This window comes from Anser cygnoides, chromosome 6 (genome assembly GCF_040182565.1).
Source record: "Anser cygnoides isolate HZ-2024a breed goose chromosome 6, Taihu_goose_T2T_genome, whole genome shotgun sequence".
In the NCBI taxonomy this organism is placed as follows: Eukaryota; Metazoa; Chordata; class Aves; order Anseriformes; family Anatidae; genus Anser; species Anser cygnoides.
This window is the reverse complement of record NC_089878.1, coordinates 38,211,326-38,236,417: the sequence shown is the minus strand read 5'-3', so window position 1 is coordinate 38,236,417 and position 25,092 is coordinate 38,211,326. Positions and strand designations below refer to the sequence as shown.

General features: G+C 39.8%; 1 protein-coding gene across 39 annotated transcripts in view; it reads left to right on the top strand.

The window, feature by feature from the left end:
- GTDC1 (glycosyltransferase like domain containing 1) overlaps nt 1–25,092 on the top strand; it is a 298,807-nt gene that overhangs the window by 30,592 nt on the left and 243,123 nt on the right. For 22 of the 39 annotated variants that reach the window (XM_048062846.2, XM_048062845.2, XM_048062852.2 and 19 more), the window contains one exon: nt 24,538–24,670. The exons of the other annotated variants lie outside the window; for them this stretch is intronic. The gene's annotated coding sequence lies outside the window, so the exon portion shown is untranslated. The remainder of the gene's footprint in view (nt 1–24,537; nt 24,671–25,092) is intronic. 39 annotated transcript variants of the gene reach the window in all.

Below are 25,092 nucleotides of genomic sequence, written 5' to 3'. Positions count from 1 at the left end.
CAACACAGAGAGAGGTACTTGAGCAGCTGCATAGGCATCAGCTAGAACCTGCAAATATGCTACGAGTTCCTCAGAGCCAACATGTTCGTTAGGACCTCGGCATTGCCAGAACAGCTTTTGCAGAAGTAATTCTTAAAATATCAATTTTCTGTTTCTTTAATGTTTCATGAATAATATATTCATTTAGCAGGGAGATTGTAAGCATGACTTAGATGTTTGTAGTGGCTGTGTTACAATCAATTTAGAAATCTCATGTCAGAGGTAATTGCAAGTATTCAAAATATGGATGTGTAAATCTATCTCTCTATATAGATACATACCTCCTTTAGCTCGTGGAGTGTTTAACTGGTGCTGGCTTAGAGACCCTGTCACAGGTAGGGGTGTGGATCTGTAGGAAGCAGTATTCTCACTAAGGTCTGAGAGAGGCTTGTTTTGCTCTTTTGTTCACGAAGCAGCAGCTGAAAATGAAAGCATACCACTTAAAACAGCGGCTTGTTTTCTTATAACGAATATCCAGATTTTAATGAGGTCAAAGCACTCACCAGGTGGCTTTCCAGGCATCATGTACTTAACCAAATCACTGGATAACCCATCAAAAATATCATTTATTTAATGGATCAGAGTGAAGAACTGAAGTAGTGTCATTCTTGAGGGCAGACACGCACAGCCTCAGCAGAACTTTTGACCCTGGCTAACCTGGGGCATAAAAGTTTAGAAATGAAGCCAGGATTGGCAGTGTGATAGCTCTGAAGCCCTGAACGAGCTTGCTAGGCTGACTGCTTCATCTCGGCTTAGAATGGAAACTAAAAGCCCACCCTGCGACTCGGAGGGAAGCCTAAAGAGGAAATACTGACTTAAAATACGCTTTTATTTTCTGTACTGGAAGAAGCTAAAGTCTTTTTTTAAACTTTTTACTTAGAAGAGCTGTATTTTGTGTCACGTTATAAACTTTTAGGCAATTGAATCATGGTCTTATGTACAAATGACTGTACAGTTCTAAAAGCATCTGACAAAAGCTAATTGTGTGTTTGTGGTCAGCAAAAGCTTACCAGTTGGCGTTGCATGTTTTTACTCTGTGAGATTATTGGAAGCTAAAATAGTCATGTGTTTCTATATTTTTTTGTGAAACTAATGAAAATGAAGTTACCATTGTAAAGCCAACGGTTCTGACAGAGTGGCCCTCCAGTCTCCGAAAGCTGCTGGGCGAGTTGAAACCCTAAACATTTTGTGGCACAAGATGAATTGCTGGGATCCAACCATAAATTTTAGAAAAGGGAAAAAGAATAGAGTGAACTCCAGCATCCTTGGATTTCTTGAACTACAATGGCTGCAGGCAAGAAGAGCCATGTGTTATTTCGGTAACTTCTAATGCATTGGAAGAATGTAGACTACAAGTGACTTGGACCAAATCCTGCAAATGGCCTGATCGTAGGAATATGATGTTGATTTTTAGTAAGATAGGACTTGATGTTCCGCTTGCATTGTCCAGACTGGTGAAACAGTTTTATCTAGCCTACTAGATTAAGCATTAGTCTGTTTCTTCATTGAGAGAGAGAAGGGTAGAAGACCATGTGCCCAGGCTGCAACCTTTAATTTTCTTTTCTTGAACAGAAGCCAGGCTATGGCGAGAGAAGAACATTTTCACATACCTTCTCTGAAAATGAAAACAAAGAAAGGGAACTGGCATCCTTTTACTTTTTCAGTCAAGTGTCACTCGTCCTGAAGTTGTAATAATCAATTCAGAACGGCTACTTACACTTATTTACAAGACTGGATGAAAGAGCTTTGCAGATAAGTTAAAGACCACAAAAAAAAAAAGGCTCAACTTCATAACTTTAAACTGAATTAGTTGTTTCTTTGAATTGCTTGTTTTTAGTCATGTTGCCATAGGTATCAAAGCAGCTAGCTATTATCATTTCTTTGTAAGGATTTCTGCTTTTTTATATTCACGTTTCAGTAAATCAAAGGATAGGTCTTCAGGCACGAAGTGGAAGGTGTGTTGTTTTAGAGATATGCTAACATACCTGTATTGAGTCGGTCTAGGTATTGCACGTACCAGCAGCAGAGTAGATGCAGTGACACAGGATTTGCATACGACAGCAGCATAATTACATACTGTGCATTCTTGGAAAATGTTTATCTTGGTTGCTAAAGCTTTCTTCTGGCTTTGTTGTTTTATCTCTGCTAGCTAGATGAAGCTAGTGCAGATACTGCTGCAGTTACGTGTTTGAAAAGGACCCCACGTGTTTGCTGCCAGCAAGTTTTAATGATACATGCTACTTTTATTGATTTATGTTCAACTCTGCTTCACTTTGAATTGAGACATCCATTTTAGGCTCTTTGTAAGAGCCTGTGTTGTTATATCTTTGGTACCTTACAAGAAGTGTGAAACCCTAGAAATTTAAGGAATGTGAGAAAATCCTAATGGCTAGGTTTCTGAAATGACTAAACAGCTATGCTTTTTTGTATAACTAGTGCAGTAACTAGACTTACCTAGTTACTACAATAGTAACTAGATAATCAGTCTGTAAATTCAGAGATTTTTTCATGTAACTTTATATTTCGTATGAAATACTTAATAAACGGGTCCAAGATAACAGCAAATGAAGACTTACCGTGCCATGTACCAAGAAACTCTGTGCTGACTTAGACTTGTGCGTGACTTTATGCTTGTGACTGACAGTAAATTAAATGTGAGCCACTCATCTGCCTAATATTGCTATCATTCACAAAGATTTCCCCATCACGAAGATGGGGCCTTCCTATTTGTCTTCCTGTGAGCACACATAGTCAAGTTGTGGAAACAACTTAGATGAGTTGGCTTCCAAACCACTCATGCAAGTAGTGTTGCATGAAACCCGTAGAGTTTCTTGTACCAAAAAGAGAGTATTTGGGGGATGATTAGTAGATTGTAGCGTTGTTTTTTACATTTGCATCTTTTAATATATATTTTTTTACTTAGTGTAGTTTTGCTAAGTAAAGGATTGTTTAGTCCTAGCTTAAAAGACTGGCTTTAAAGCTGCTTACAGTGACAGATTTTCTTTTGAAGAGTTGAATCTATTTACGGAATCTCAGTACTGTTTTTAACCAACTTCTTCACAATGTTTTCTTTCAACTTCTGAAATTCACTAGCTGCAAAGCATGTGTAAAATGTCTTGGATCTTTGAATTGCTGTTTTATTTCACGGCTTTGCAAGTCTTGATCTAAGTTGAAAAAAATAGTAATTTAGTGAGGAAATAGTTAATAACAAAACATTACGAATAGTGTTTGAAGAGGCTGTTAGTTTTGCCCAAGAAGTTTCCATTTTCTAGAATTTGTGCTGCCTCATTATTTGTAATACTGAAACTGCTGCTTACCAATTGTACCAATCACTTACATGAAGAAATGAAAGTAGTGTTTACAATTGTGGCTGGAAAAGACTGATTTAGAGTTAGTGGGACAAATTCTGCTTTGAAATAAAATGCTATGAACACGGAGTCTTGCACAGAGTGTCAGTAAACCCAGTCCCGGTTACTTTAACATGATTGCAAATGAGATTCTTAATATTTTTTTGAAATGGCTAACTTTAGTGGAAAGATTCTGCTTAAGCATTTTGTGAAGCAAAGTTCCTAACTAAGCTTCCTTTTTCTCTCTCTTAGTTGGGTGATTAACCTTGGTTTAAATGCATACAGTTTGAGTAATTACTCTTTTTCTCCTTTAAAATTCACTCCGTAGTCTCTGAATAGGCTAATATTAGCCTTTATTTCTAGAGGAGTCTCTTGCTGGTTGCAGCCATTCCAGCATGCTTTTTGCAGGTTTTCATTGTTTTTCGAAATGTTTTGTAATCTCTGGATGTTCGGTATTTAGGGATGAAAGCACCTTAAGTTATTGTTGGCTCAGATTCTCAGCACAGGTTGTTGTCTTCTGCCTGTTGACTTAAAATTGTCTTCTAGCGATTTTTCAGTTATAGGAGAATAAAAAACATCAGGGAGAAGAAGGTGGCACAAGACGATACAACTAGGGAATATTACTCTGCAGCCACTGGATCAGTTCTTGGGAACTCCTGTCTGTTGGCACAATGTAGAGAAGCCATTGGCTCCCTTAAATTACTGTGTGATGCTTTCTCTCTTTACTTTGTAGGCTTGATTGTTGGTAGAAGTCATCTGGATTGAGTATTTCATTTCGTACTTTCAGTCATGCATCAGAGAAAAACTTTTTATCATCAAAGAGCCAGGAGAAATATTTACTATTGTGTTATTAACTACAATGTACTCCATGAACTTTAGTAGTAAGATTTTTTTGGGGAAAATGTCCTCCACAGTTCCCTCCACCTTGCCCCAACAGACCTGTATTTTTAATGACATAAATGCAAAAAGATACAATTGAAATTATAAGCTAGTTTTGGTAGTCAATCAGTCATCAGGGTAGTAGTTCAGATAATACTGCAAAATCAAGTAGTTTTCCAGAAAATGATACTGTAACTTGCAGATTTTTACTTTCTAAAAGGCATTGATGCTTTTGTCAAAACACTGTCTCTGTGTTACATAACGATGTGGTTTGTCTCTCTGTGAACAATGTGAAATTACTATTTGCAAGTCACATACAGTTCTGTAACTACAAGTTCTTTCTTAGCATCGTCTTTCAGAACTTGCAGTGTATTCTCTTTGAATATAAAGCAGTTTGGTAACACTACAAATGCTTTAGAGTGTATCAGCAAGTTGTTATATTGAAAGACTTCAAGAGGCAATACATTAAGCAAAAAGCAGTAGCGATACCTGTAGAGCACACCATACGTGCCCTTAAGCAAAAGATAATAATTAGTTGCTTGTATTCCCATGCAAACTATCCCAAGTGTTGATGTTTATGAATTGCAAAGATCACTGCAATACCAACTCAAGCTTCAAGCTGCTGGAGTTGTTTATGCCCATTCAATTTTTAATGTACCTATAAGATGTTTTGATGAGGGCATTTAGTCCAGAGGGATTTGTGTGCCATAATCATACCTCCAGTGAGTGAAACACAAAAGTAAGGATAGTTCTTCAAAGTATTTTAAGCGCTAACTTCCACTTCAGTATTAATAATAATCAGGAAGAACAACTCTGAAAATATTTTCGTATTTAGTTGGCTAAATGTGATTTGGTTGCCTTTGTCATGCTTATGGGATGATGGTCATTAAATGTGGTGAAGGATCTGCTGTTAGGTAGCCTGCAGAGTGAGAAGTTACCCACAGCTTGTGGGTATCTGATTTGCTAATTAGTCCATGCACATTCAGATGGTGTGTTTTGCACTTCAGTCACAAGAAATATTTGACTAGAATTGACTTTCCCTGCATCCCTTGGAGCGCTGGGCCACAGCGGCCTGGTCCAGCCCGTGCTGCCGCTACCTTTTGTAAAAGAGTAGTTCTGTCAGAACTGTGAGGTTTAAATAATAATTATACATGATAGGTGTGTTTTTGGCTAATTCATACTGTGTATAGACTATTGTGAGTTTAACTTCTCTGTGTAATCTGTATAATGCCCACAAGAACGGCCCCTTGCAGCCCAGCCATTGCCAGGGCTCCCTGAGGTGAGCTGGAGGGGGACCTTCTATCGGCTGGGTTTGGGCAGGAAGGGAGTGAAATGTCACTTTTTTTTTAAACTGGAAGATGTTAACACAAAGTAAATCTTAAAATGTAAATTGCTTGAGTTACTAGGTTATTTGTTTAGCAAAAAAAACCGAACAAATTTCCTGTTGGGGGTGGGAGGAAACGCTACCTGTTCCTTTAGTTCGTTTCAGTGAATTAAAGAAGGTATTAGGAAAAAGAGATCATGTTGAGTATATATTACCTGAACCATATAATTTAAGTCTGAGCTATCTCCACTGAATTATAAGAGTAGGAGGAGTTTGTTAGTCACTGTGGAAGGCAAAATGTCAGTGACTAATTATGCTGTTCTAGGGAAGAAGAGATACGGTTAATTCCTGAGCAGCAGAACAGTTCTTTTAAGAACTGTGGTAAGACTATCCCCAATATAAATATAGCTAATACTATTTCAGTATAATTACATTAGTTGTCATGGCACTGTTTAGAAGATTACATTGCAGCATCACTTGCATGGGACGGTGCTGGCACTTCAGCATAGGTGGTAAACGTACAGCTGTGTCATGTTTTGAAAATGTAAATTCTGTTACACCTGCTGCTCTGTGACTGCAGTCAGGATAATACCATGTCAGAGGTAATGCCACACTTGTGCACGTTCCTGAAGAAGCTCAATGGAGTAGTGGCTTCATGAAGAAGAGCATTTTTCTCCCCTGCTCTGTTGAGCTTTGGTGTAGCGGACATTGCTGAAGGCCTGGCCGTTAGGGCCAGCAGGGTGGGAGCAGCTCTTCCCTCTGGGTAGGCTGGCAGAAGCAGGCCCAGTAAAGTTTTTAAAATATAGCTCCTGTAATCAAAGACTTGAGCAATTTTGGTTAGCTTAGAAGCAGCCCCGTTTCAGTCATATGCCTTCCTGGAAAACGGCCTTTTCTCATAATATTTGAAGCTAACTGGCATTTAGCTTATGCTCTGCTGTGTTGCAGATAAGAATTTTTTTAGATGATAGGAGGTAATGTATCATGCATTGATAGCTTCCATCACAGTTTTTCAGTAAATCTACTCTAGTAGTTTTTCAAATGCTTTGATTGTGATTCAGTAGTGGAAGGAGAGCTAATTTCACCTCATATTTCTCACATGAGCTATTGGCAAGAGCTCTCCTGCTGGCCTTTCCTCAGCTGCTTGTTTGGTTCTGGTGTCCACTCTTTTAGTCAAAATACTGTTATTCTTGTACTGTAAACAAATATGCAGTGTTCACTTATTTTTTTGGGGGGCAGAGTTCCTTGTTTTCACATATAGCTGGTTATTTTCTGAACACTTGAACACAGCCAGGCAGTCGGCTCATTTAATTCTGTCAAACGCAGTCCTGATGTAACACCTTTTGTTTCTAAAATAAAATACAGTAGTTAATATATCATTTCATATAAGTGCTGCTGGAAGACACTTAGTTTGCTGATTTTGTTAAAACTGCGGCAAAAACACTTCTGTTTACAACAAGACCTATACAAGAAATTATTTAAAATGCTGCACCAAAATAATTGCTTTGCTAATATTTAATTTTTTTAAATTGGTGTGGTACAATTTCTTTAACTTTTAAACAGAAATAAAATTTACAAATAAGTGGTAAGATATATACAAAATACGAGTTTCACTAACATAGCTGACACATAAAATAGCTTAAAGAGCATTCATACTCGTCACAGTTCTCTAAGAAAATATTTCACTATTGTCAAACTGAAGAAATGCAATCAGTGGAGAGTCCCACCCCAAATAGATAAACAAGATTTTTTTTCTTGAGCAAGGGGTGAGCAGTTGTTGCACAGTGTTACTACTTCTGTGATAGCTGATTCATTCCTTTAGTATGCAAATTGGAAGTATACAAGGATTCAGTACTTTTATTTAAGAAATATGCCTGCAGGCTGTATTGGTAAGCTTTAGGGAGATATCTGGTTTGGTGTGAAATAAATAGTTGTTAAAAGATCACATGAATGTGTGTCTTAGAAGATGAAAAGTGATGCTGTGAGCATTTTGAGAAAACCCTCTCGTACCTGGCATGCGCGCTTGCCACTTGGTTATTTTTTCAAAGAAATCTTACCAACCCTGCAGAAAATCGCAAAGCTACAGGCTGGGTGGGGTGAGGATAGCAGCAATGTGTGAACTTCAAAATCTAAGACTTGAATTTCAGACACCCACAGTCCCACCCTCTTGGTGTTTGACCACTGCAGAAAATGTTCGTGCTCCCGGTGGAGTTGCTTTTGCTTCAGCTTTTATCTTCAGACCATTTGAGTGCTGAACTTTCAATGAAATGTCAATTCAATTTCAATTCAAATGTCATAATTAAGGTTTATGCACAAGCGATAGACATCCAAGTTTGAATATTTTAAATGAGATGGGAGGGGTAAAAACCTGAAAGCATTTGAGTGAAAGATTGCTTTAGTACATGCAGTTGGTACTGAAGGTCTGTCTTGATAAAGAAGACAAAACATTTCCTTAAAAGCTATTTGCTGCCTAATGTAGGACACATTTTAATATAGAATTGCAAAATATAATAGCAGTTTAATAAAATTTAGGTTGTAAAATAGCTCTTAGGTTAAGTCGGTCCCCTTTCTGTTCTCTTGTCAAAAATACTAATCAACTCTTCACTTTTTTTGCAATTCATTCTTGGTGCATTTTCTTTAATTCTTTTTTCCTCTAATCCAGAATCATCATCCTTTCTGCAGTGGTTTCTTTCTTCAAAAAGTTTGACAGTAACAGCATGCATGTCATAACAGTGTCACATCAGAAGTTAGCTCGTGATAGTTGCAGAGAAGCAATGTGTCTTAGAAACATTTATTCCCTGCTTATGAATACCTGTATTTTATTTTAGGTAACTGATGAGAGGACTGTAAGCCTTAATGATCTAAGGTAATCTAACCCCCTTGCTGGCTACCTTTGGAGACATTTCAAACTACTACTGCTGCTGACTTTAAAGTATGAATCAGCCCAGAAGCTTAAATGCCTGAACTTGTGCTTCTTGTGTACACTTGGATAATATCCAATGAAATTAATAGTCCTGGTGTTTGTCTACATGTCAGAGTTATTGTGCTGATTTAAATAAAGCTGATCCAAACAAATCCCAGATATCCAGGTGAGGCAGCAGCAGCCTTCACCTATGCCTCCTTTTCTTTCCTTCTTACGACTCCCAAAAATGCGCTCTGGTCTTAAATTTGTCTCCTTACATTTCTTTTCCGTGTCCTACTGTTTTCATTGAGAGGGATTAGTAAAGGTAAATCATAGCTTTTGTAGCATTAACATTAGCTTATAACATCTGTCATACTCGTCTCCTAGCTAAGCTAAATACTGCATATATTTTCCCACATCACTTAAAAGAATTAGGCTACCTACAACGTGGTGCAGTGTTTCCAGTGAGGAAAAATCATTAATAAATGTGTATTTTCAGCACTTTCAGGGTTTTATACTGTTTGCCTTTCTTGATTGTCAGTGCATGCCTGTCAGAGCAGCATGGAGGCATGCACGGGGACCCATTTTTGGTGCTGGTTGTATGGCTTTTTGGATTTAGGGCTGTAACCGAAGTCATAGCTTCTCAGGTAGTCTGAGTGGTGATGGCCTTGCGCTGCTGCCGGTGAATAGCCAGATAATAGCAATTAGGCATGGAAACCATTAAAACCATTTAGTCACGGTTCTTTTGATGACACCAGTGTCAAAAGAAACAATACACTTTGTAAGGTGTTAGCAGCAGATTTAAAAAAAAAAAGTGTAACTCCTGTCAGATGTATGGGGCGTAGCTTCAACAAGAATAGCGTGTGGGTATGTGGCTTAATCTGAGCCGCTGCTCCTGCCGCTGGAAAGGCTTTTTCCCTTGAATTTGTAACTGTTCTTTTCATGTCTCATCTAGAAGCAGACAAATGAAGAAGAGAATCAAATATTTTGTGGGGAGCATATGGAGGTGTCCTCCCAGGCCTGGTTTCATTATGTTTCAAAGTCCTTTGGACAGACTTCTGAAAGGCAGGGTGTCCGGCAGGCTCCGGGCTGGGGAAGAGCGAGGTGCTGGGCTGCTGGAGGATCGGCTCGGCCGAGGCGTGATGGCAGCCTCCTTCGATCAGATGGAGAATTGTATTACCTAGCTCTTCTGCAGAAGTTCTTTTACAGTCATAAGCTGGTCATATGTGGTCCTCAACAGCTTTTATTAAATATATATCTGTCTAATCATATATCATTTTATGAGTCATTGTATTTTGTTGTCATTGTATTTTATCAAAATGGAAGCATCACCAGACAGAAAGAAGTAAGCTGACTTGTAGATCCTGGCCAGTCATGATCTGCTTTGCTGCATTTTTTGGTTACCAAAAGAAAAAAAGCAGTATTTTTATATTTGCAAGAAAGGAAGAACAGAAAATGGTATCTTATGTAAATGATGCCTATCTACATCATGGCCCATGCGCATGTGAGAGTTGGTGCTTTCTGCCACTGCTTTTATTTAGTTCCTTTTCGTAAGCGCTTACATACTCACTTCCTATGCCTGTCTTCAGACTTTACACTTGCTGACGAAGTCTACGCTCATAATTGCTAAAACAGAAGCTAGCAGGAAATTTGAGGGTCCTTTTTTGTTGCTGAATGTGACAATATTAAGATGCACTTCATTTATATATTCTGCTTCTCTTAGGTAGTGATTTCCTTCTTTATCTAAGTAATGCTATTAGCAGGAACAGGGCTTTGAACTGTCATTTCATACTACTTGAAGTTAATTGCTAGAAAACTGGGGCTTTCTTGTTTATATTAACCAGTTTTATATAAAGTGCATCTCCTTACTGAGGCTGTCACTGTGAGGTAGGAATAACTACAGTAAACTGAAGAACAGAGCAATTGAGCCTTTGATCATGTGAAAATGTAAGCATGTGTTGAACTTTACACTTGAGCATTCCCACTGGCTGCAGAGGGCTTATGCGGCTGAATTTCAAGGGTCCAGGGCTTGATAGAGGTTTGAGAAGTCCTTAGCAGGCTCTACAATAAAACCCAGATATCCTATCAAGCCAGGATGCTTTAATTCTGCTCAGATTGCTTAGTAGGCACAGAGTCAGGAAGATAATATATTTTTAGCTTTTAAATTCAAAGAAACCTTTCAATTAAAGGAATTCTTGACAATTTCAAATGCCGTTACTGCAGTGTTTACGCCGAATGGAGAGGAACAGTATGATTTTGATTTTTCTTATTCTCTTGGACTAGAGGAAAAACCTATCCCATTTACTTTGTATTGTTTCAGTTTAAAACCTCAAATGGTATAGTTTTTGTTTACTATTGCTTAGTAATTTCCCTGAAATTACAAGAAAAACAGGCCTTTGGAATTGTGTGTAGAACAACTCCCATATCACCACTGATATGGCAAGAGGTTGCTTTCAAAATAATTGCAGAGGATGATCTGAGTTAAAATTCCCTATCTGCAAAGTCATAGAGATTTGTATGTTATTTTCTATGCTATTGGAGGCAACGAAACACAAAGCTCGTGATAGTTTTTATGTTGATTTCCAAGTCAAAGAGAAAACGAGGGTCACATCTCAAGAAGGGAGAAGTCTCTGTTGGGTCATAGGATAATTCAGATTGGAAAGGATGTGGGCAGCCCATCTAGAGTGGCCCCATGCTTGAAGCAGGGTCGGCCCCGAGCCCGTGACACTCAGGTCCAGCAGAGTAGACAGTTACGGAACACCTAGGTGTTGCATGGTCTTTTTCTGTAGTGTGGATCTTCTTGGCAGTACCTCCAGGTGTGGCAAATGCTTTCTAGGACTATGTTCTGGGATTGCATATAAAAATCCATGAGTTCATATAATTTTTCCTAGAGCCAGCGTTGTTTTTGTTGTAGGCATTCTTTTTTTTGTCTGCAAAGATCTGCTAAGATTTAGGAAGTTTAATAGTTACTATGAACTACTTACAAATGTATCATTTCTACAAAGAATTGAAAGAGCTTTTTTTTTTTTCCTGCTGGCATTTGAAAAGCAGAAAAAAACTGACTACTACAACAGAATTTTATTAATGAATGATTTACACTGGTTCCAGCTGTGACCATGTGATTAGTCCTTCACTAAGCAACAATGGGTATTTTCTTTCTGCTTTTATTTGATTTCCAAGAATGTGTCATCTGTTACATAAACTGCTGCCAGTATACCCCATGTAAACTGGTATTTTTTATTTCCCTGAAGCGCAAAATGAATACCCACCCATATCCTTCTGGAAATACTGTTTTAAATGAATTGGGAATTTTATTGGCTATATCTGATTCACCATGCCAAAATCATAAAACTTAAAATATTCGTTAAGCACACTGGACTGTAGGATGCCTTGTTCCCTGGTAGTGTAAAAGATAGATTATTTTCACTTTTACATTTCTATCTTAATATTTTATTACAGCAATACAATGTGTGATAGAGGTGGACAAGCCTACAGATTGAAATGTGGATAGTCCAGATTGTTCCTTTCCCTAGACCATATGGTGTAGTTCTAAAAGCCTTTTGTACGCTGTCTGTTCAGTTAATTGTAAACTCAGTCTTTAACGTACCTTAAAAAATGCGATATATGTGAATCAAAAGTCAGCATATCCTGCGGTAAGTAAAGTTTGCTAAAATATGTGTAAAATCACAGTCCCGAGTGCTGGTCTCTGGGTAGATTTTCTTTTATTGGAGAATTTGGAAGTCTCGCACTGTTTCATGATAGTGATGTTAGTATGTGTGTATGGAGGGACAGGTTTTTCCATTTCCTCCTCGGGAAAGGGGGAGATCTTGGTATATAATGAACACTTCATAATATTTTTGCTTGGCAGACAGCTCTGCCAGTGGGTGATGTGCAGGAACATCGAAGATTTCTGACAGATGGATGGTAGGACTGCTAATACACCTACACACGTTTCAGCTTCTGATGTTCCTGGTGTTTCTCTGATGCCTAAGAAGCTTGTGTTCACACTTTGTTCTGATGTGGCCCAGTGCTGGGTTTTAGAAGAGCAGAACCAAGTCTCTCTCTGGGCTTTCATATGCCACAGTGAAGGTCACTTCTTAGTCCTCACAAAGTCAAGCAATTACTAGGGAGGCAAAACATTTTTTTTAACATAATAAAGAGTTAAAAATTAATTGATAGGTTCAGAAGCACTTTTATTTTCTATCATTGTCTTATGTAGCATAAGAAGCTATTTGGAAGAAGTGGCTGATTTCAGTGAAGCTTGATGCATATAAAGAGGAAAAATCCAAAAGAGCAGGAGTCTTTCACTGAAATTGCTCTTCTGTGGGTCCCAACCTGTTTTTAAACATTGAGAGTGTTTGCTCATTAGTGGCATTTTCAGTGGTAGGCAAGGCTCACATCATTTGTGGCTTTGTAGATAAAAATTCACTTTAAAAAAAATCCAAAACATTGGAATCAAGTAAAAAGTAAATGACGGTAGTGGAGAGTGCGACTAATGTGCTCTGAGAGGCCTCTCCTAATGAAACGTATTGATCTCTGCTGCATATCTGAAGTTTTCAAAGGATTTCAGATATTCATTCTATCACCAGCTGAATGCAAAGGGATGGGTAACCTTAGGGAATATTAGAAAGGAAGAAAACCCAACTTTCTTTTTTTTCCTAGCAGATACCAAATAACGTAACTCTGGACCTTTGTTAAGCCTGAAGAAATACTGAGAGCTTCAGTAAGAGTTTTCTGGAAACAGGAACAAATAATAATCAGTAGGCTATAGTGCATCTGTTTTGTTCCATTAGGTTGTATGCTTATTGGGAAAGTGTAAAAGTAATAAAGGTAAATAGCATGGTGGTAAGTAAACAGCAAAAAGTTCTTCTGTTGGAGAACTACAATTTTTCGTTTTGCTTAGAAGAACCTACTTCTTCTGAAATGTCAACTTTGCGGAATGATGAAAAGGGATAGACTTCTTTGTGCTGCAGAAGTAAACGTGGATCCTGCTCGGCCAAGGTATGACCAGGGGCTGCAGTGTGCCATGGTGTCATCTGTGCCACTGCCACCAGTGGCATCCTGCTTCCATTCCCAGCATTTTGGCTGGAGCAGGAAGGCAGTGGAAGCAAGTATCTGTGGGCAGAATTTTCCTTGTCACAATCCAAGTAGCTCAGAAGCTTTGAAATGCAAGAAACCACACATAATGTTTGAAGCATCCAGCTGTAATTTTGAGAGCTGAAAGAGAAAGCAGTGACTGAACATTTGTTGCCGCTTCCATCTGATGAGAGCAGTTCTCAAAGCCTCCGAGTTGCCTCTTACAGAAAGTAGATGAATAACAAAGGTACCTATTTTTGCTGTACTCTTGCAAATGTTGACTGTCTTCATTAAAGCAGCTAGCACAAACATGATGTGCTAACTTGTGTGATTTAAACAAAACAAAACACCTAATTTAACTGTTAACTTGGTTCCACAATATGAGAAATAATAATTTTAAAAATACATAAAAATCTTCTTCCAGAAAAATGTACTGTTCTTTTTGTCAAAAAATCTTTATTTTAACAGCTGTTTCTTTTAACTTGAGTGGGGTACATGCCTATTCACAAACAGTTATTAATGATGTCAGCTTGATTTGTAAGACAGCAGAGTCAGGCTGCCACTTTTATGGACTTACAGGTAGGTTAGGTTTGTGAAAACATACGAAAATCGTTGGCTGATTTTGAGGAATGAAGCTTTTTCAGCAAGGCTCATGATAAAGATTTTAGCATTTTTAAAACTAGGTTGGGCGCTCGTGCTTTTTGGGCTAATGAATGAATGCATCGTAGAAATAGTTTTCATGGGATGGTACGAGCCTGTTCTGTAGCGGTACAGAAGGCAGCAAGAGGAGAGTGTAAGAGATTGATTGTAAAAGTGTTTGAGACAATTTGAGTGAAGATTTAATGGGGATGTGAGGCAGGAGACGAGGTGAGGAAAATAAGGCAAGGGAGCTGTGAAGTTGTGCTTCTGGAACAGTGAAGAAGGGATTGTATTGAAACTGAAGTTTGAAGAGTGAAGCAGGATGGGGTAAGAGAAGAACATTTAAGACCAGACCAGGCAGATAGGAGGGATGGTGCAGATGTCCATATGCAAGAAAAAGTTGAAAGCGAGGAGAGTCTGAGACAAGATTAATCATGCATCTCCTCGAGGTAGCAGCTGCCATGCTGTTTGTCCTTTATAGGTGCGTCCTTTATCATGTAACTGAAAAAGTTTAAAGAAGGAAAAAAGATGATGTAGGATGAAGATAATTACAATAGAAAATAATTAGAAAAGAAGGTAAAAGAATAAGAAATAGAAGCCATCAAGAAACATACATGAGAAGAGGAAATAGGGGATTCAGTCATGAGAATCAGTTCATATGGTTTCAAGAAGTGTGGATATTCCTTCTGAGGATGGAATTCATCAGCTAACCAGATGAAGAATGATACTAATATAAGATACAAAATTTCATCTAATTTTCATCTCAGAAAGAAAACGAAATAATGAAAGTCCAATCTGGGTGAAATATGTATTTGTGTTGTCTTACAAGGATTCATGCTAATGAGAAATTAACGCTGTTGTTTGAAAGAAAATTTTTCATGTGTGGTAAAATGGCAACCAAATTCCTGCCAGTTTAAAAGAGCACGTGCGTTCTGGTGGTTGGAAGGAGGGAACTGAGGAGTCACTGCTCCTTGCTTCTGCTCATGGCTTTACTATAAAACTACTATTGGAAAGTTGTGCAAATGACAATTTAAAATTTGTTTTCATATCCGTAAGGTAGAGAAAGCAACACCTACTTCCCTCACAGGAGTGTTGTAAGGTTTAATTAATGTTTGTAAGGCTCTTTGGCATTTTTGAATGAAGGTGGATAAATGAAACCTCTTGTTAATTATGAGAAACACTGGGCAGAAGGTATAGTATGATTTTGGGGCTGGAGGGAGGAGATGGAACAGTTACATCTTGTTGTTTAAAGCATATTTTAAAAACCATTGCAAATTTTTGGTTAGAAGCTATATTATCATTAGGTTTGTTTATCAGATCCAAGCATTTTCTTACAGCTAGCTGGTAATTGGAATACCTACATAGATCTAGTAGTGTTTTTTTCCTGTAAAGATGGTTTAGGACTCCATTGACTGGGAACAGTTGTATAGATCATCTCTAGTCCCTTATCTCCTTCATGATCAGGTGAATTCTTTGTAGTTGACTTACATTAACAAAACCAAACCAAGTACTTCTGTCGTCAAACTCTATCAAGATTTTCAGGAGGGTCAGCGTGGTTTTTAGAGGCCGTAGACTTCAGAATAGAAGTCAACAGACAACAATAATGGTAACAAGTGCGTGAAATTCTGTGCATGTATGAGTACATGTGGATACAGAATAATTCTTAACAACCCAGTAATATGGTCAGAAGACAATTTTTCACAGAAGTAATCAACTGAGCTATTGTTGAATGACAAGAAACTCAGCGGAGGGGGGATAAACCTCACTAAAATTCGGCTTTTTTCCTCTTCAAAATCAGCACGGTGTAGTGTGGTATTAAAAACAACCTTTATAGTTACGGTCAAAAGAAATGGTGTGTATATTTGCTAGCAAGTTTCTTAGAATTGCCGGTGCCTGTAGACACACACACACACTTTACAAAGGTAGTGGTGTGTCAGCAACATCACAGGTGTCACCACAGGCAGGCGTTACAAATGTCAGCAGTACGTAAGTGGCAGTTATAAATAAGCAAAACCATGCGAATTGGTCTGCGTTTGTTCGGCACCCATTACACCCCTTCAGTGCGCTGGTGCCTAGCGGCTGGCTGAGTACCTCGCGCGTTTTCAAAGTACGCTAAACATCGAGTGGGGTACGCAGCTTGAGAAGAAAAAGAGCTTTAAAGAAAAAAGGCAGACTTTTTTTTCCAAGTCATCCTTGCAGTGCCCAAGAAAACACCCGCATGAGTGCGAAGAACAGCTGCCTATAGACTCGCGGAAGAATCGCTTCTGGATCTCTTGTCCGTGCTCATTCAGAGCTGCAGGAGGAAGGCAGAGTGCTGCAACTCTTCAGGGCAGCTTGAATCAGCTCGCATGAATATTGCCCTCTCCAAGCATATTGGCATGCAAAACAGATTTTGTTCATTTTGCCACATTTGAATGCACCTCACAAATAGATTCGTAGCCGTTTTGAGATGTACAGACGGCATTTGGATTAGGGTCTCTTTAGCGGGAGTTAACTAATGCGTGCTCCGTGCAGATAGCTGGCAATAACTCCTTTCCTCTTCCAAAAGCATTTGTTTGGTACGGCTTCCTTTGCATACCCTGTTTGCATTGCATTACACTGCATATATTCGCTGGAGGCAACTTACCTGTGCGAGCACAGCATCGGGTTGTGGTCAGACCAAACATCCTCTGCTTGTTTTGCCCCCTTCCCCTTTTGCTTAATTGTATCTCCAGTACTGAAACCGGGAGAGCGAAGCGCCTTCCAGAGCTACTTGGGATTTAAATGAGTGATGAAGGCGCTATCCTTCAAGCGTGTACATCTAGGTGATTTTTGTGGGACCAGCCTCAGCTTGAACAGGGCTGGGGAGATCAGATCTCATAAGGCTCAGAACGAGCTGAATTGCTTCATCTGTAATAAAGGCCCGTACAGCACCTCTTGTAGATATTAAGGGCAGAAGTTTATGAAGATGGAAAACCTTTCACAACTGTTTTCTTTCATCAGCTGGAAGGCAACTCTGAAATTTCTTGGTACCTGAATTCACAATTCACCAGTGGAGTTCTAGCAAAGACAAAGAAACACTTTAAGATTGCGTCTTTATATTTTCCATTTTAAAGCTTTATTTTATAGAAATGATTCCAGTTCACCTTGACATGTGATTTCTGTTCTGTGGCTTGGTTAATAGGCAAGAAGTTCTTGTTGTCTCAGTGTTTGGTGTATTGGGGCAGAAACCCTCCACAATGACCAGTTTGTGGCTTTCATCTGGGGCAGCAATAAACACCGCAGGTTTTGCGGGAGTACTGGCAAGTCAGTGTAACTTCTGGTCAGCACTTGCTAGGACTGTTTTGAGTCTTGGTGACTACCTGACGTGTTTTTGTGTGGCTGCTGTTGTTCCTCAGGCCTACAAGAGGTGCTTATGGCTGCTGTGAACTTTTAGCTGATGTTCCTGCCAAAAATTTTCAAGTGGCCAGAAGAACTGCGCAGTTGTGAACTCCTTAGCACGAGTCGGTACAGATCTCTAACTTGCTGGTGAAACTTGTGATCTTTGACTTTGAAACGAAGAAGTGTCAATATAAGCACAGAGCTCACATCTAAGAGGTGTGAGCGGTATTCTCGTGGTGGCTTGCAATGTTATTTCTGGCATTTCAGAGTAGCAGCAACATCAGAAACAGCGCCTACCAATAGCCGGCTAAACTTCAGTTGGATCTCCCAGTAATGACCTTAAAATAGTTCCTTCATCTCTGAGCTCCGCGAGTCGAGATGCTTTTTCCCTGCACCACAGTAGTCATGGCCATTACAATCCATTTTAAATTACCACTTCTTAAACTTGTACCTGTTTGCAGGAGGAGCCTGCTGGGTTTTTTGGTGGTTGAAGTTTGATAGCTTGTGCACGACTGTCACTCTGGTTTTGCTGAAGAAGCTGTGCAATTTCGATAAGGACTTTCAGATTTCAGAAGGAAATTGTTTGGAGCACGGCCAGTTGACTCAGAGGCAGGGTAAATGCTTTTCAGACTCCTTCAGACATGTAGAAAAGTGCTTCTCATGTGACACTAAAGCTAAAATCTTACGTGAATTTTACTAATGGGTTCATTATTTATAACGAAGGAAAATCCAAATAAAACTGGTTTTAGCTTTTTCATTGAAGACTGCAATGCAGCTCATACGCTATAGCCAGTTTTTGTCCTGTGCAACAAAGCTGAAGTTTTTAAGGCAAGGTCTTTCAGATAGTAATGTTTTTAATGGTGCTTTTCTAATTCCAGCCATCTGATAACCTTCAAGGAAAAATCTTATGTCTCGATGGCCAGGCTTCTTCATCCTCTGTGCATGTCCTTGCCTTGCTGTTACCTGCAGCGGCACTACAAGCAGCCACTCACGCTTCATGTCTGCTAGGGCTTCCCCCAGACGCGACTATTTATTCCTTTTTCAGGTTCTGTATTTAAAGATCATGTAGAACCTAAGCTTGTTTACATGGTAAGCTTCCCAAACAGACTGTTTTGAGATGCTTGCGTGTCGCTTTGATTCATGAAAAGAAGTGTTTCCTGAAATGTTCACCATCTCAATTGACAGATGATCGCAGACAGCCTTATTTAATTTGTGGCAGTGTTTTCCAGCTTCCTGCGATACGTATATCCGTAGGTACCTCCCAGCGGAGGAGGCAGACCCCTCGCATTTCTCCTACTTTCACTGCAGAATAAAATGCAGGAATCTGCTTTTCTTCATTGCTTTAAGCAAATCCTTGGAAGCCTTTCACAGACTCCGAAGGCTCCGTGGACAAGTGAACGAAAACAACCGACTGAAGTCATTAAGTTGGCTGTCCTGGTGTCAGCGGCGATGTTGGTAGACGCTTGCAGTGCACTGTCGGAACGTGCTTTGGACGTGCTCCGAAGCCTTTGATACTGCCTCAGCCCCTTCAGAGGGCTTAGCCTAGACTTTATAGTGCAATTATTTACAGGAAACATAATGCTGCGCCACTAAATAAAGTTGGCAACTCTAATTGCACTAGATTTATAAATCGATGCGGGTAACATATCTTTCTGTATGTGAAGCTGGAAATAGGAAAAAATATTCTTAAAATGGAAAAACATGTTTAGGGCTGTATGAAGTCCCCCTTTGATGTCGCGTGACATTTAGTATTGAATCTGAGAGTATTCAAGTGGTTTCTGAAAGAAAAAACATGATCCTGCCTGGACAGGAGTTAATGAGATGTATTCCTGTGTTCGTAGGGTCGTAGTACGAAGCGTTGCTTCAGTGCTCTCTTGAAAAGGCGAGAGTTTTACAAATGGAAGATCAAAAATTGTTTCCTCTGTTGAATTCAAATCGTACTTAATAGTTAACTTTTTTTTTGCCTTAATGTTACTTTATGAATTGGAAGAACATCGCATCCAGACTATTGCGAAGATATAATACTTTAATGTTGCTTCTTAAAAACAAATGAAAATCTGATGAGTTATTCTCGTCTCTTAAGTAAGCATTTTGTAGGTTGGCCAAATCTGCATGATTATCACACGAAATTGTTTGTGTTGCAGGTTTTTACATGAATAAAATGGCAGATATATTTGGCACGCCCGTTAAGGTCCAGAATAAAATTCCACAGTTGAATCTTATTTTGAAGTAACCTTACTGGAGTGTGTTGTGAAGTGACACGTTTGTCCCTTAGCAATACTTCTCTGTGGGGGACTCCTCCCAGATTTCACAGCAGAACTAGAGCTGACAGTAGAACTCATCCCATCCTTTTTATTGACTCAAGGTGTGACTGAAGATGCAGATCCTTTCATCACATATTCAAATGGATAGTTCCTGACTGTAAAATAAATCTGGCTTGTGCCCACTCAAAAGTTGCTGCCAAACATCTCAGGCTACCAAGCCTAATGTTTAAATTAACTCTTGGAGTCCCAGCTTTTGTACAAGAAGGGTGTTTTAAAGGGCTAAATAAATCCCAAACTGCTGTGATAGAGAAACAATTCAGTATTTATTGTTTAAGGTTTTACCACTTCCAATTTACTGTAGAAAACAAACTTTCTGATGTAGGATGCTTTTATTAGCATGCAGAGCAGTTAATGGTGGCTTCTAACAAGCGGTTGGTCTTTCAGTTAATTAGCTAATATGAACTACAGACAAAACTTTTCAAATATAATTAGTTAAAATGTTCCCATGTAGTTTTTTACAAGTATCTATGTGCTTAAACTGGATACAAATGCAGGTTGTAATGAGTACCTTTCTGTACAAAAACTGGTCTGAAGCCCAGAGCGTGCGGAGCCCATTTCTCATCATATTCCTAATAAATTGGAGGAATTTCAACATGCCAGCCTATTATTAACCAGCCTGGTGCTTTTTCTGTAATAGGGAACTAGCAACTAATATGTCTCCTGTCAAGTTTAAAAATAGCGCTACGTCTCCCATTACCACACCTATTAGTTCCCTATCCGCTCAGAGAAATTCTAAATCAAGTTTCTTTCATCTATTTAAACCTAATGGAAGACTTAGGATCACAGATGTTATCAAATTTATAGCAATAAGTACACTACTGAAAAAAGATGAGTCTTGAAAACTGTCTTGAGCCTTCAAGAGTCGTAAACACAGTCCAAAAAAGTTGGGTAAAACCAATGTGCCGTAAACCAACATTAGCAGTCTCTGTTAAACTGAGTTATCGCTATTCCAAGCTTTTGAGTTACGTGGCAAATGGGAGCTTATAATTAACTGTTAAATCAGAGTAACTAATTTTCTACCAATTACAATTGATAACCATGCATTTGCTGGTTATATTCTCTTATTAGATCTATTATTTTTGCTTTTGAAAAGCCCGTTACTGGATGATGAGCTACCCAAAAATCAGAACATTTTGTGAAGATGACTGATTGTTCAATACCTAGTGCTGTGCAGTGAACTCATGTATACTTCTGTAAATATATTGGGACCATTAAAAGGAGGAAGAGGAACAGACTCAGTGGAAGAGTAATCCTGTGTGCTGGCAATGGGTCCTCATGGCTATGGTCATTTCCCCAGCAGAGCCTGGGCCCTGTTTCTCCATCACACCTCTTCTTTGACTTTGCCCATTCTCTTTTGGCTTAGAAATCAAGAAAGCTTTCTGCTAATTAAATATCAAAAATATTTGATTTATCTTTTTCAGTCTGCACATGCGAAAATAGTTTGCAGGCAGTATTTAGTTACCCTCGTGCCATACCCTGAATAGTACTTAGTTTCACGTACACTGCTTAGGAGGTCAGTTAGAGACACGCAAACCAAGCTGTGTATTGTAATTGCTGTTCACAATGTAATGCGAATCAGGAGATTGGTCAGTGAAATTTTCCTGCAACTGTTTCCCGTGAGTGCTGTGCTCCAAAGGGAGACGTGTACTTCCCCGCCGAGGCAGTGGGGCTGTGTGTGGTTTGGAGTTAACCATAAATGTGATGCACAGATGTTTTTCTCAACTGGAAAAAAAAAAAGCAGCAATAATTTACTTTGTGATATAGATTAAGATCTTCAAAGATTTTGATTGAGGGTGGCTAGAAGTATAGATGGAAAGTACTCATGACAATCTTAAACTATGTCAAGAAAGAAGGTGAAAAGAAAACGTTGATGATTAAACTTCTTTGCTTTCTCATATCTGAAAGAAAAAAATAACAGCATGAAATGATGAAGGCCACTAGTGCTTTTATATAGATAAAATAATAAAGCGATGGAAATGGAAATACTGAGTTTTAAAACGCATACTTTGCATGTGCGTTAACAGCTTTTTCCTAAGGATTTATAGCAGCATTGTTTACTTAGCATGCACAGGATAACATACAGATTTTACGGCATGCTACTTTTTAAATATGTATCCCCCAAAAGGAGCCGTGACAGTCCCTTGTGTCAGGGTGTCTCCAGATTAATAGCCGTGGGACATCTCTAAACCGTAACTTCTGAGTCCTGCTGTTGTATTTCAGGGCTGAAAGCACAGATGTACAAACCGAGCCCTGCAATCCTCACAGTGTGCTTTTTGGTTAAGGTCACAATTCTTTTAAAATTCTACTGTTTGCAATATCTTGCTGAAATCTAGCAAGAATAAAGGTTGCAAGAGCAAATGTGTTTCCTTTAGGAAGCCGGGGATTGGTGCTACTTGTCAGTAGGTGAGCAGGGATTTGGGTGTCAAACAAGTGGCCCTCAAGGTGCTCCTATGGGGGATGCAGCTTAGAAGCTGGAGAAGTTGAAGTCATGCTGTGGATTTGAGAGGAATTTAATCTTAAAGTTTATGAATCTTAGTGCATGGTTCTTCTCTGGTGGGGCTGCAGCCTGTGACAGAGGCAAGCTTCTGACTGCTAGCGGCTGGTCTCAAATTTTGGGATGAGGAAGCTGGGGAGGAGTCACACTCATAAGGGTTGCTCATCCCATCACCTCTGCTGTCAAGGTAGCCTCTGGTACTGAACACAAATTATCCACACTTGTTGTTCTGGGGTGGGATATTTCTGCATCTGTATTGCTCGCAGTCACTCCAATAGCGAAAAGCAGGTTTTAAATAAGAACCCTACAGGCTGTGAGATGGAGGAGTCTGCTGGGCCCTGAACCAGCCACGTGAGTTGTATGTACGTCACCTCTTTGCTTGTTGTCAGAGGGAAGGCAATACTGCAGAAAAGCTTGAAACGTAGAAAATCTTTTTAAAATATATTTAACTTAAAAACTTGACTTAAGAGTTTGTCATTGGGACTGGTGGTAGAGCCTGTAAGTGCGGTATGAGTGGTCTGCCAGTAGCCATCCATGTGGGTTTTGCATCAAAATGAAAGTGACTCACACGTGTGAGAGCACGACTTGTCAAGCACGAGAGTGGGACCCACAAAGCTCTTACTTTGAAAGCGAGTTTAAAAATTAATAATTAACTGCACATTTTAAAGTGTATTACGAGCAGCTGATTTTACAGCATGTCTTAAAATAGCCCTTGGAAGAATGAGTTAGCAGTCCTTTAAGCAACTGCTTCAAATAAGGGCGGTGAATAAGCTTGATCCTGAAAGGGATTTCGAGGCAGAGTTCACAGCTGGGAATACTTACCTGGCTGGGACCGCTGGGCCTGTGCCATTTTCTCCTTGTCACTCTGCTTGGGTTTTTGGCTGGGAGCTGACTGTCAGCGTAACGAACGCAGTCTCAGCGAGCGTACACGTAGATCATAAGCAAAGTGACAAAAAATTCAGCGTTTGAGTATTTGGTGAAATAAAAGCAGGCGGTGCAGTGCAGCCTGCCTTCAGGGTAGCAGTCGTGTAGGTGCGTGCAGCTCTTAGGTGGTGGATGGGGCAAAGCGTGGTTTCTGCGTGTCACCAGCAGATTAATGCTGCTGCTGCTGCAGATGTCCAAGTAAAGGTGAACAGTTCTGGTTTACCACTTTCTCAAAAGAAGTAGCTATTTCTTACTTTTTCCAGGTGATTTATATAAAAGATAAATCAAGTGGCGTTCTCACTTGGTGCAGCTGTACAGTTCAGTAATGACTTACCCCCGGTACTTTTGGGTGATGTAAATACAAGTTAAATTTTGGTCAAACATTCAAGATGCAGTTGTGCTAAAGGTACAGCTCCGGGGTTTCTGTGAGTCATTGCCGTGAGTAGGAGGGCACCGCGGCCGCTTTCAATGTAGGTTACTGCGTGTGCGCGCTGCCTCGAGCCTTACACCCTGCGTGTGTGCACGGTGCGGGGCCGGGAGCCAGGCGGGGCGGGGGGCACGGCGGCGGTGGCCCTTCGGGAAATCCCACCTCGCCAGGACGTGGAGCGCTGAAAGGTTTTACCCGTAATAGGCGTTGCGTTATATTTATCCGAAATCATCAAAGGCTGCAGGTTTGTTTACGTACACAACGCATACCTGCTGGCTTTTGTAGCCAGCTGAGTGTGCTCTGGATACGGCGGTGGAATAAATTTCTCATGTGTGTGGGACTGTGACCGTTGAAACAATCATTACTGAAACCGTATACCTTATTTCCTGTAACTAATAGCAGCTCTCTACCTATGGAATATATTAACAGTTATTCCCTTGGTTTTGGATTGTTGCTCAACTATTTGGTTGGACAGCTATTTGCACACGATCTGTAATTTATGTTGTCTGAGTACGTCAACGAACAGAGCTAATTATGGCTTCCTGATGCGAGCGGTGCTGATGCTTGTGAAACCACACTTCTGTGTCTAAGAGCGAATGTATGTTCCTTAATAAATCATGGAAAATGACGAGTTTTCTCTACCTAGGCTGGTTAACAAAAAAAACTTCAGTTGGTGTTTACCTAGAGTTTGAAATGAAGTGATGGTTTCTGTGGCTAGTCGAACAGTTAATTCTTCCGTGCCTTTAAAATAAATAATTACTGCTCTGTATAGAATAGAAATTTATTTATTTATTTTTACAAACAGGGGCCCGTTTAGGGACTTGCAGCGAGTCCAACACTTGCTGTTTTGCTGCAGCAGCTCACCTCGTGGCAGAGTGACAAAGTCCTGGACGAGCATCACTGAGAGGTGCTGACTGACTTAGGAGAAGTCTCACCAGGTACCTGAATTTATCAGCACCTTACCATACCTCTGTAATAGTCACGTAGCTAACACCGTTACTGCTTAGCAGCCTTTTTCTTATCCCAGCTGGTTTTTGTTAACGCCTGTCCTGAGGAAGGTGCTGCAGCACGCGGATGGGGTACATGCGGCGCAAGGCATTTTGCAGGCGCCGTGGTGCTGTGCTCCCGAGGCTGGGGCTGAGCTGCTGGCTCCGCGGAGAGGAAGCCCTGTAATGGGAAAGGGGAAGCAGTTCTGTTTTTCTAACGTTTGTTGTTTTCTTTGAAATGGGTAAAAGAATACCTGGAGTGATTTATATTTAATTGAGGATCACATTCCATCAGATACGGTGAATGTTCTCAGGCCATTTATCATATGTGTCTTTTTGAGACCTCCACGGAGCATATAGTACATATTTACCTT